Raw genomic sequence first — 11,408 nt, forward strand, 5'->3', positions numbered from 1 at the left:
CTACAGAATAAAAAAACTGGATACGTAGAACGTGAACTATTTTTGTAGAGCCATAGTGACAAGTGTATGCAATGAGAAATGATTCCTTATTACTATCATTCTTATTGCGTAGATGTTTATTTCAAGACAAAATGTTTATTAGAGACAAGTGTATGTAACAAGAAATGATTACTTATTACTATCATTCTTATTGCGAGATATTTATTAGAGAGACAAGTGTATATAACTAGAAAGGATGCATTATTGCCATCATTCTAATTGCGCAGATATTTATTGCAAGATATTTATTAGAGACAAGTGTATGTAACGAGAAATGATTCCATATTACTATCATTCTTATTGCGCAGATGCTTATTAGAGAGACAAGTGTATGTAACGAGAAATGATTCCATATTACTATCATTCTTATTGCGCAGATGCTTATTAGAGAGACAAGTGTATGTAACGAGAAATAATTCCTTATTACTATCATTCTTATTGCGCAGATGCTTATTAGAGAGACAAGTGTATGTAACGAGAAATAATTCCTTATTACTATCATTCTTATTGCGCAGATGCTTATTAGAGAGACAAGTGTATGTAACGAGAAATGATTCCTTATTACTACCATTCTTATTGCGTAGATGTTTATTGCAATACAAAATGTTTATTAGAGACAAGTACATGTAACTAGAAATGATTCCTTATTACTATCATTCTTATTGCGCAGATGCTTATTAGAGAGACAAGTGTATGTAACGAGAAATGATTCCATATTACTATCATTCTTATTGCGCAGATGCTTATTAGAGAGACAAGTGTATGTAACGAGAAATAATTCCTTATTACTATCATTCTTATTGCGCAGATGCTTATTAGAGAGACAAGTGTATGTAACGAGAAATAATTCCTTATTACTATCATTCTTATTGCGCAGATGCTTATTAGAGAGACAAGTGTATGTAACGAGAAATAATTCCTTATTACTATCATTCTTATTGCGCAGATGCTTATTAGAGAGACAAGTGTATGTAACGAGAAATAATTCCTTATTACTATCATTCTTATTGCGCAGATGCTTATTAGAGAGACAAGTGTATGTAACGAGAAATAATTCCTTATTACTATCATTCTTATTGCGCAGATGCTTATTAGAGAGACAAGTGTATGTAACGAGAAATAATTCCTTATTACTATCATTCTTATTGCGCAGATGCTTATTAGAGAGACAAGTGTATGTAACGAGAAATAATTCCTTATTACTATCATTCTTATTGCGCAGATGCTTATTAGAGAGACAAGTGTATGTAACGAGAAATAATTCCTTATTACTATCATTCTTATTGCGCAGATGCTTATTAGAGAGACAAGTGTATGTAACGAGAAATGATTCCATATTACTATCATTCTTATTGCGCAGATGCTTATTAGAGAGACAAGTGTATGTAACGAGAAATGATTCCATATTACTATCATTCTTATTGCGCAGATGCTTATTAGAGAGACAAGTGTATGTAACGAGAAATAATTCCTTATTACTATCATTCTTATTGCGCAGATGCTTATTAGAGAGACAAGTGTATGTAACGAGAAATAATTCCTTATTACTATCATTCTTATTGCGCAGATGCTTATTAGAGAGACAAGTGTATGTAACGAGAAATGATTCCTTATTACTATCATTCTTATTGCGCAGATGCTTATTAGAGAGACAAGTGTATGTAACGAGAAATGATTCCTTATTACTACCATTCTTATTGCGTAGATGCTTATTAGAGAGACAAGTGTATGTAACGAGAAATAATTCCTTATTACTATCATTCTTATTGCGCAGATGCTTATTAGAGAGACAAGTGTATGTAACGAGAAATAATTCCTTATTACTATCATTCTTATTGCGCAGATGCTTATTAGAGAGACAAGTGTATGTAACGAGAAATAATTCCTTATTACTATCATTCTTATTGCGCAGATGCTTATTAGAGAGACAAGTGTATGTAACGAGAAATAATTCCTTATTACTATCATTCTTATTGCGCAGATGCTTATTAGAGAGACAAGTGTATGTAACGAGAAATAATTCCTTATTACTATCATTCTTATTGCGCAGATGCTTATTAGAGAGACAAGTGTATGTAACGAGAAATAATTCCTTATTACTATCATTCTTATTGCGCAGATGCTTATTAGAGAGACAAGTGTATGTAACGAGAAATAATTCCTTATTACTATCATTCTTATTGCGCAGATGCTTATTAGAGAGACAAGTGTATGTAACGAGAAATGATTCCATATTACTATCATTCTTATTGCGCAGATGCTTATTAGAGAGACAAGTGTATGTAACGAGAAATGATTCCATATTACTATCATTCTTATTGCGCAGATGCTTATTAGAGAGACAAGTGTATGTAACGAGAAATAATTCCTTATTACTATCATTCTTATTGCGCAGATGCTTATTAGAGAGACAAGTGTATGTAACGAGAAATAATTCCTTATTACTATCATTCTTATTGCGCAGATGCTTATTAGAGAGACAAGTGTATGTAACGAGAAATAATTCCTTATTACTATCATTCTTATTGCGCAGATGCTTATTAGAGAGACAAGTGTATGTAACGAGAAATGATTCCTTATTACTACCATTCTTATTGCGTAGATGTTTATTGCAATACAAAATGTTTATTAGAGACAAGTACATGTAACTAGAAATGATTCCTTATTACTATCATTCTTATTGCGCAGATGTTTATTGCAAGATATTTATTAGAGAGGCAAGTGAATGTAACGAGAAAGGATGTATTATTGCTATCATTCTTATTGATTAGATGTTTTTAAGTCAAACATCCTGTTCCATCTGGTTTCAGCACCTTATAATTATTTAGAATGTTTTAACTGCTGACATATGTTCGATATATCCAATTATGTATATAGCTGGAAGCGATAAAGTTAGCAAAAACAGTTTAAGCCATTCAACTCTTTCTACCAAATTGTGAAATGCTCATTTAATACAAAGCAAAATTTGTAAGTCATCGCTTATACCCTTTCTGATCTGTTTTATTGTATCCAATCGAGTGATGGAGTAGGGTGGGAGTGATGCAACGGGTTGGGGTCGGGGGTCAAGCGGAGGCCTCGTGACGCCCGCCTTGGCGCCGGTCGGTCAAGGGAGGGCCCGCCGGGGCGCGTGGGCGAACCAGGCGCCCCTCGGCTCTCGCTTTCGGCACGACACCTTCGTAGCCAATGTGTTCCGGGTCCACCAACTGGTTAGTGGCCGCTTATCGAATCGCAACTCTTGATACGCAACTTAGATGCCTTTTATTATAGTTCAATTTCTATTTAAATTGAGGGAATATAACATAAGAACAATAAATGGATATATTGTATGCAGATACTAGTTAACATTTTATTACTTTTTTTAGCGGTCTTTGACTACCATTTTCTAGAATAGAGGGAAATCATGTTAAATCATCACCACCCATAACATTTTTTACTGTTTCATATTAAATAAATAAAATAAAACTTTTATCAAAAAAAAACGATCAGTATGTTGATCATATGAACAGTAAATGAAGGATTTAAGTGAAAAAATATATTGTTTACAGAGAAAACGACTGATTTAATTATATTTACATTAAAAGATTTGTTTCAATCTAATGATAAAATTAAAGCGAAAGAAAAGAGTAGTAACCGAAACCAACATCAAAACGACAATTGATTAGTGTGATGTTTTTTTAAACCAGTCGCCAGTATTAAAGCTCGCTAAAATTTTTAATTTAATATTTAATGTGACTTGGTCTCGTAATAGGTTTTTCAGCAAAATATTTTTAAGCTTCAAATTTTGATAGTCATATAATTCACTTATGCTTTTATGTAGACCTTAGGCAGTTGTGTTCATTGTACTACGTATATCTCTCTAATTTTCTATCAGAGCCCGGAAAATTCAATTTTAATTTAAATTGGAAATGATTAAATTGCAATTAGTATAAAGACTTTTTTTTTTTTTTTTTTTACTGAAATCAATCTGGTCTTTAAAAAAAAATAAGAGAATTGAAAGCAGTGTCGTTCGGTATTGAAGTCTTATGTGCGCTACAGAATAATTTTCGTAACTTTTAATATCACAAAATATTATTCAACAAAAATTTCACGGATTCATCTTAAAATTTAGTTTTTAATTTTGTTTTCAAAAGGATTGAAACAAATAACGCATTCAGAATCGAAAATAATCTGTGACTTGACTAAGCAAAAATAAAAATGCTGTAATTTTTTTTTTTTTTTGCAACCAGTTAGGTATTTATTAATACTACATGGAAAATTAAAATAATTTATATATAATTCTCTTTTATTCCATGAAACTGTCAGGCATTAAAGTCATGCTTATTTAATTGTCTTTCTATCTAACAAGAATATAAGAACAATAATTCAAGCGAAATAAATAGAATTTACAGCAAACTACTTTCACACAAGAAAAGATCTTTAAAAGCAAATAATCAAAAAAATTACATAAAATTCGATAAGTAAAGACGTTTTTTAAGACATTGTAACCTCTTCAACTATAAATATTGTTTTCGCAATGCATGCGAAACACAAAATAATATATTTATTTGTTACTAACATAAACATTCAGTTTATATGAAACCTGCTTTTCAGCTGTCAAAAAATAAAAGAAGAGAAATTTGATATATTTTCTAAACTTAAAATAAAATGCATTAAAACTTTTTAAATAATTGTAATTTTTTTATTAAATAATTTTTTAAAAATAATTATAATAATTTTCATATAATTCTTGAAAATGTTTTTTCAAAATATTTTCTCATTCTCTCTCTTTTTTTTTTTTTACTAAACATATCCTATATTTTTCTAAAAATTGAAATGACAAAAGAGAAACGACACAAGGATAAATACATCTGCCTTTAATGCAAGTATTTCTATCCATTTCTTTTTTTACATATAAGTAATAAAATGTTGAAACAATATAATTTTTTTCAAATTTTATTTTTTAAAAAGTTTGAAAGATTTCCAATTTTTGTATAACAGAAGAAAATTTCATTATATTGTGTGACTGTTATTATCACGTTTATGAAATTCGAAAGTTGTGTATCGCAGATGGTTACAGTTGTTTAGAAATTTTAAGGAATTTTTAATTAAAACAATGGTGGCGGGAGCCAATGGTAGCATCTGGTAGATTGGCTTTTTGATTTTTTTTCCATTTATTTTAGATTAGTCACCTTTGGCTTCCATCTGATTTGATAGGAATATTGGTTATATTTAATTTCATATGAATAATTTAGATTTAATTCCATTCATGAATAATAAGATTCATGGCCATAATTCCTTTCAAATTGGCAGACATTAGAGCCCTATTTTTTTTAACTGTCTTACATATGCTCTCTTTTTTTGATACATGAATCTTTTTAATGGAAACTTTTCATGAATTATAATAGAATGATATTAACATTTTGCAATGTACAATTAGTCAAAATCCTATTTATTTCCTTACATTCATTTAGAATATTTATAAAATTGATCATCTGTCTCAATAATATTGTGTACAAATGTGGATACTGGACAATCTAGAATTATAATAGAATGCCAAATTACAAATTTATATTTTCAAAGTTACTATTTACAAAACAAAGTTACAAATTATTTTCCTAAAGTTATAACTATTAACATGTTCAAAATGTGCTGAAATATGAAATTAAATTGATAATTTATTAAAAGTAGAGCACTGCCTAGGGCAGTTAAACACGTAAATACGCTGCTGATTGGCATCACTCAGAATATAATTTTTTTTTAAATTTTTATATGATGTAATGATTATTTTTGTTCTGTGATATTTTCAGACATCATTAAGGAATATGTCAAAATTTTATTTACTTTTTAATAAATTAAAAGTGTAATTAAAATTTCAAAAAAAATCAAACTAAAGCACATATTCTCGTCCTCTACCCCCTGCTAAATTCCGCAGATTCTGGTCTAATGGGCAGTCTTGTAGATAACCAAGATTAAACGTTCGTCTTTATTATTATAATGATTATTATACTTTTTTTTCAAAATTTCTGCTACAGACTACAGTGCGATTCAATTGAAATTGAAATACCCAATATAGAAAATTCTAAGAATATCACAGCATCAAAATTAAACGTCTAAATATCAAAAAAGGTCTAAGGAAAGTGTTATGCAATAACATACGATGTCTTCTAAAAGAAATCTAATATATTACATGTTATGATAAATACTACATAAGAACTTATTTTCAGTATCAGCAGTTGGGAAGAAAATTCTTATATTTTGAAATTTAATATTTCAGTGCTGAAAAAAACATTCATACATAAATAGTCGAGACACATGCAAGTCAACAATGAATATTTTAGCTGTTTTTTAAATCTCTTTTTCATAAATTTATTATCGTACATTATTTGTACAATCAAAATAAAAAAGAAAATACTAAATTAATATTTTTTCTACCTTTCATCATAACGATTTCTACTTGAAGTGTAAAAAAATCATTACGTCATTTGCATATTTTAGCAGTTGTTGTCAAAATAAACTTAATGACTATTATTTTCTGAAAACATCTAGGTATTACATAAAAATAATAAGTCTGATATTTTCGAATAGAGTTTTTATTTTTCAATTCATATGCACATCTTTTAATTCCTTATTATTTTCTAAAGACTTTCCTCTAATCAAAATAATGTTTTCAAGAAAATTTGTGATAAGTAAAAATATATGAACCATTTACAAATGTGAGAAATTTTAAATTTCTTCAACATTCTATAGTATTTTGCAATTTTTCAAATGAAAATAATTTTGTTTTATTTATCTATACATAAAGGGGTATAAAGCATTTCATTGTAAGTGTATTAAGAAAAATTGTTCCTAAAATCGAAATATTGAACTCTAAAAATTTCATTTCGATCCAATTTACAATATCATAAAGTGGATATCGATATCTTACTAGCTACAATATTTTTAAGGGGAATAAATCCCTTTTACGAAGGAGATATTTACTCAGTTATTTTCAGTAAATTTATCATTTAAGAAGCCTCAGCTATTCAGATCATTTTTATACCAAATGCTGTTTTCTTAAACCAATGCACTGCACTTTAATTCAAATTTGTTTCAATAATTTGAAATTGAATAATTTATAATTTTAAGTTTCTCTTATTGAACTTTTATTAAAAATACCAATTTAGAAATTATTGCTTTTAGGTAGATTCCCGTTGGAAGACTACCTATGGCAATGATTCTAATAGCAGGACTTCGGAAAATTTCTTCAGTTCTTTACCGATCATGGTCCCTAGGATCCTAAACCCCCCTTCGTTCAAAAGCTTGTACTATATATATGCTTATAACGCTTTGCCTATGTTACCTTGTAAACAAGATAATTACAATAATTTTGTTTGGGTTTTATCTGGGTTGCAGTATGTTATTAGAAAAGTAAAAATCTCGGACGAGTTCGTAAATGATCCATCTAACTCAAAGGGGGTGGAAATAGTGAAGGTGGAAATTTTCATTTCTCTATAACTTTCTTAATATTGAAGATAGAAAAATGAATCCAATTAGCCAAATTAGCGCCTCATTAAAACAAACAAATCTGCATTCAAAAAATTTTTACAATTGCAATATCTTAAAAGTTAGGAGCTAAAATATGATTTCCAAAACCTAACTTTGTCATTTTCTAGCATTATATTGCCACATAGTTACTTAGATGTAAAGGAATCTACCTTTGTCTTCCAGCTTGCCTAGAGGATTTTTTTAAATTAAATTAGTAGTTTAATCGTTATAAACACTGCTGTTCAACAACTACATATATTATTTTTAAAACTCGAAATAATGTTTCATTTCCTTGTTTATTCTGAATTTTAACTCTTCTATTAAATTTGTATTAATAAATGTCAGATTCTTAAGAGAAGGAGAAAAACTGATGCATACAATTTTAAAAACGATAATTCCACAGGCCAAAATTGTAAATTATAATTGTAATCCATTGTAAATAAATGACATTGTTATCATAAACTGTTTAATATACCGTTTAAATCGAATAAGCAAATAATTTAAAATAAGAAATTTGATCAATTTATTAAAATGTAATAACTAATTTGCTGGGAATTCAAAATACACATGTATAGTTTTAAAACTAATATGATTATTGGAGACAACGCAAAAGTGAAAGGCATTTACAACTTTGGAACCGATTTCAATACCACAGACATATCTAAATATCTTTAAAATATAAAACAGATGACTAGGGTTTCGTTTCTCTTCATTCTATAGCGAAACCCTATATATTAATATATTTATTAAGAAAACAATTACTATATCGTGCAAATAGTTTTTAGCATACAGTGCATACGTAGCATCTCATATAGTGTTTGAGGTATCTAAGAATTTCAGTTATGCGCTCTTTATGACATATTAATCAGAGGAAGAATGCAAGAATACCGGATCTACCTCCCTCCGTCGAATTTCGAATATTTTCGATGACCCCACCCCCACATTGTATCATTCGAAATGGAGCACAGTTGATCTTCGCGGTGGGGAGCAAGATCCCAAGCGGTTTTAGCTAATGAACCTTAAAGTCGTACGAGTAAAAGGTGAAGCGGGGGGTATTTCAACTCCAATCATGTTCACTCAAATGAAAGAAATCATTGCAGTGTTTTTCTAAGAATTGTTTACCTTGCTAAATTCATTAAATGGTTCAGATGCTTATAGGGCTTTTCCTCGTGATTGATAGGAAAAATAACAAAATGGAAACAGTAAGAATTACGAAAATATTATTAATATATTACCCAAATTAAATTTTGAAAATATATGTTGTCTTATGTTTATAATAATTATTGATCTACCACGATTATAAATTAACTTATAGTTATTTATAAGTTTTTATTTTTAGATGTTGAATTATTGAATAAATCAAAAAAGAAATTTATACATTTTTGTGCCTTCCTCTACATATTATCATCAAGATGAAAAACAGCCAATCAAAATGATATGCATATATGAGCAACAATACAATAATAGTATGCATTTAAAAAAATAATTTTATTATTATTACTAAAAACAATTTATCGTTGACCTCATTTTAAAATTCCTTATAGTAAATTTTATGCTCTGAAAGTTTCATGTTAAACGCCACTCATAAACCCAAAACATTACCAAACGATGTATCAAACTTTAGAGTTCATATATGGCTATTAAAATAAACTACTTTACGAATTTATATATTTAATAACTATATATATTAAACTATATATATTAAAACTATATATATTTCTTATGTCGAATTTTTTTATAAGGATCATGTTACTTCGCAGAGGGTTTTCACTAAGAAAAATTGGAAAATAATTGACAGAGAAATTCTCAATAATGTTGTCTAATAGTGAGTTTTTCTAACAGTGTATGAATAGTTCTTAACAATAAATAATATCAATCAGAGCATAGTTCTTAACAATGTAATGGTTAGTTCTTAACAACTAGTTTTTAATAATGAAGTGTTTCAACAAGCGGAAGTGGTTTCTTTAAAAATGTCTTACGTGCTCTCTAATAAATGTTGTATTTTATAATTGTATGCCATTGGCAAACAACTTAGAAAGCCTATTAAAGTGTATCTTTAAGTCATTCATCTTTTAGATGTGATTACTACAAAAATATCATAAAACTAATGTATATTTTGAATGCTTTTTCCAACCGATGAAAAGCAAAATTTGGCATAGAATTACAATTGTATTTACAACATCATGTATCAAATTTCATAAATATAAGTCATTGAGATTTTGAGTGATCGCGATTGCGTACTGGTAAAAATACAGGCCGATAGACGCTCAATCCAAATTTGACAGACATCCACACTTCATATATTAATATATATACCAAATTTTAATCATATAACTTTAGTATTTATCGTGTTAACTTAATTCAGACAGCCGGACAGTCTTTTTCTGAATGAATTTAGTTCGGAATTTGATGGAAATTCTTAAATTTGGAGTAGAAACCGAATACCAAATTTGTCTAATTCAAGGTAGACAGAGCCATAGATAGACATAATTCCAAAAATATGTTTCCCAAACTCAGAGATGTCTGAAACATGGAGATTCATCAAAAGTCTCGAGATTAATGCTTTTGATGATTATTATACTTCATGTATTTTGAATACTAGAAATTAACCAGGTGGAGTGCTTTCCTCTTAACTTTCTCACATATTCTTTGATAAACTAGTCATGCCAAAGAGCATCTTACAAGGCATTGGCATACAATAGTTACGAAATATTAACTTTTGGCGTGAATTTAGCATTTTTACTGAATCCATCCTGCCATCCCTGGCGAATTATTTGGCGATTAATCCGTGGCATGTATAAATAGTTTCCAAAAAACGAATTTGCCTTTCAGATGCGTTCTTCTCAATGTATTAAAACAAAAACTTGACAACAAAAGTACACTTGTAGTCACAAAATCAAGTACCAAATGTGATATATTTTTTATCATTGTGTTTATGAATTATTGCGTTTACAAGTTCCTAAAAGTACAGACCAATAGACATTCAACCCATTGTTGGATTTGGCTCAAATATTGGTAGGTGTCTACACTATAGATGATAAATCTGAGTACCGAATTTTATCTATATAGCTTTCTGTGTTTTGTAGTTAATATGTTAATTCATATTCGAACAGACGGACAATTTGAACAGATTTTACACAAAATTTGAAGGAAATCGGCAAATTTGGAGTAAAGACCATATGCCAAACATTTGGCGTGAATTTAGCATTTTAAGTTAATCTATCGTGTCACCCTTGGCGAATTAGTTGGCGATTAACCCCTGGTATGCGGTAATAATATACTAAAGTTGAAATTGTGTATTAGACACATTTTTCTGAACCTATTGAAACAAAATTTTGTCACAAAACTACACTTGTAATCACAAAATCCCATATCAAATTTGATATATTTATGTCATGGCGTTTTTGGCATATATGTATACATATTTCTGCAAATACAGACAACAGATAGTCAACCCGTATTTGGATATGGCTCAAAATTTACAAGATGTCTGCATTATAGATATTAAACCCGAGTACCAAATTTTACCTATCTAGCTATATTCGTTTTGTAATTATCATGCTAATTTATATTCGAACAACTATGCAGACAAACTTGTTCTGAACAGATTTTACTCGAAATTCGACAGAAATCTGTAAATGTGGTGTAAAGACCGTATACTAAATATCAACCATCTAGCTGAAATCGTTTTTTAGTTATCTTTTTTCACAGACAGACAGATGGACATTTTCAAAAAATGTGTTTTTTGAACTCAGGGAGATCTAAAAGTTGAAGATTCGTCAAAAATCTCGAATTCGAATTTTCTGATGATTGCTATACTTTCTTCATTCTACTTATACGAGAAAGTAAAAATGGAGCATAAACAG

This window comes from Argiope bruennichi, chromosome 10 (genome assembly GCF_947563725.1).
Source record: "Argiope bruennichi chromosome 10, qqArgBrue1.1, whole genome shotgun sequence".
Taxonomy (NCBI): domain Eukaryota; kingdom Metazoa; phylum Arthropoda; class Arachnida; order Araneae; family Araneidae; genus Argiope; species Argiope bruennichi.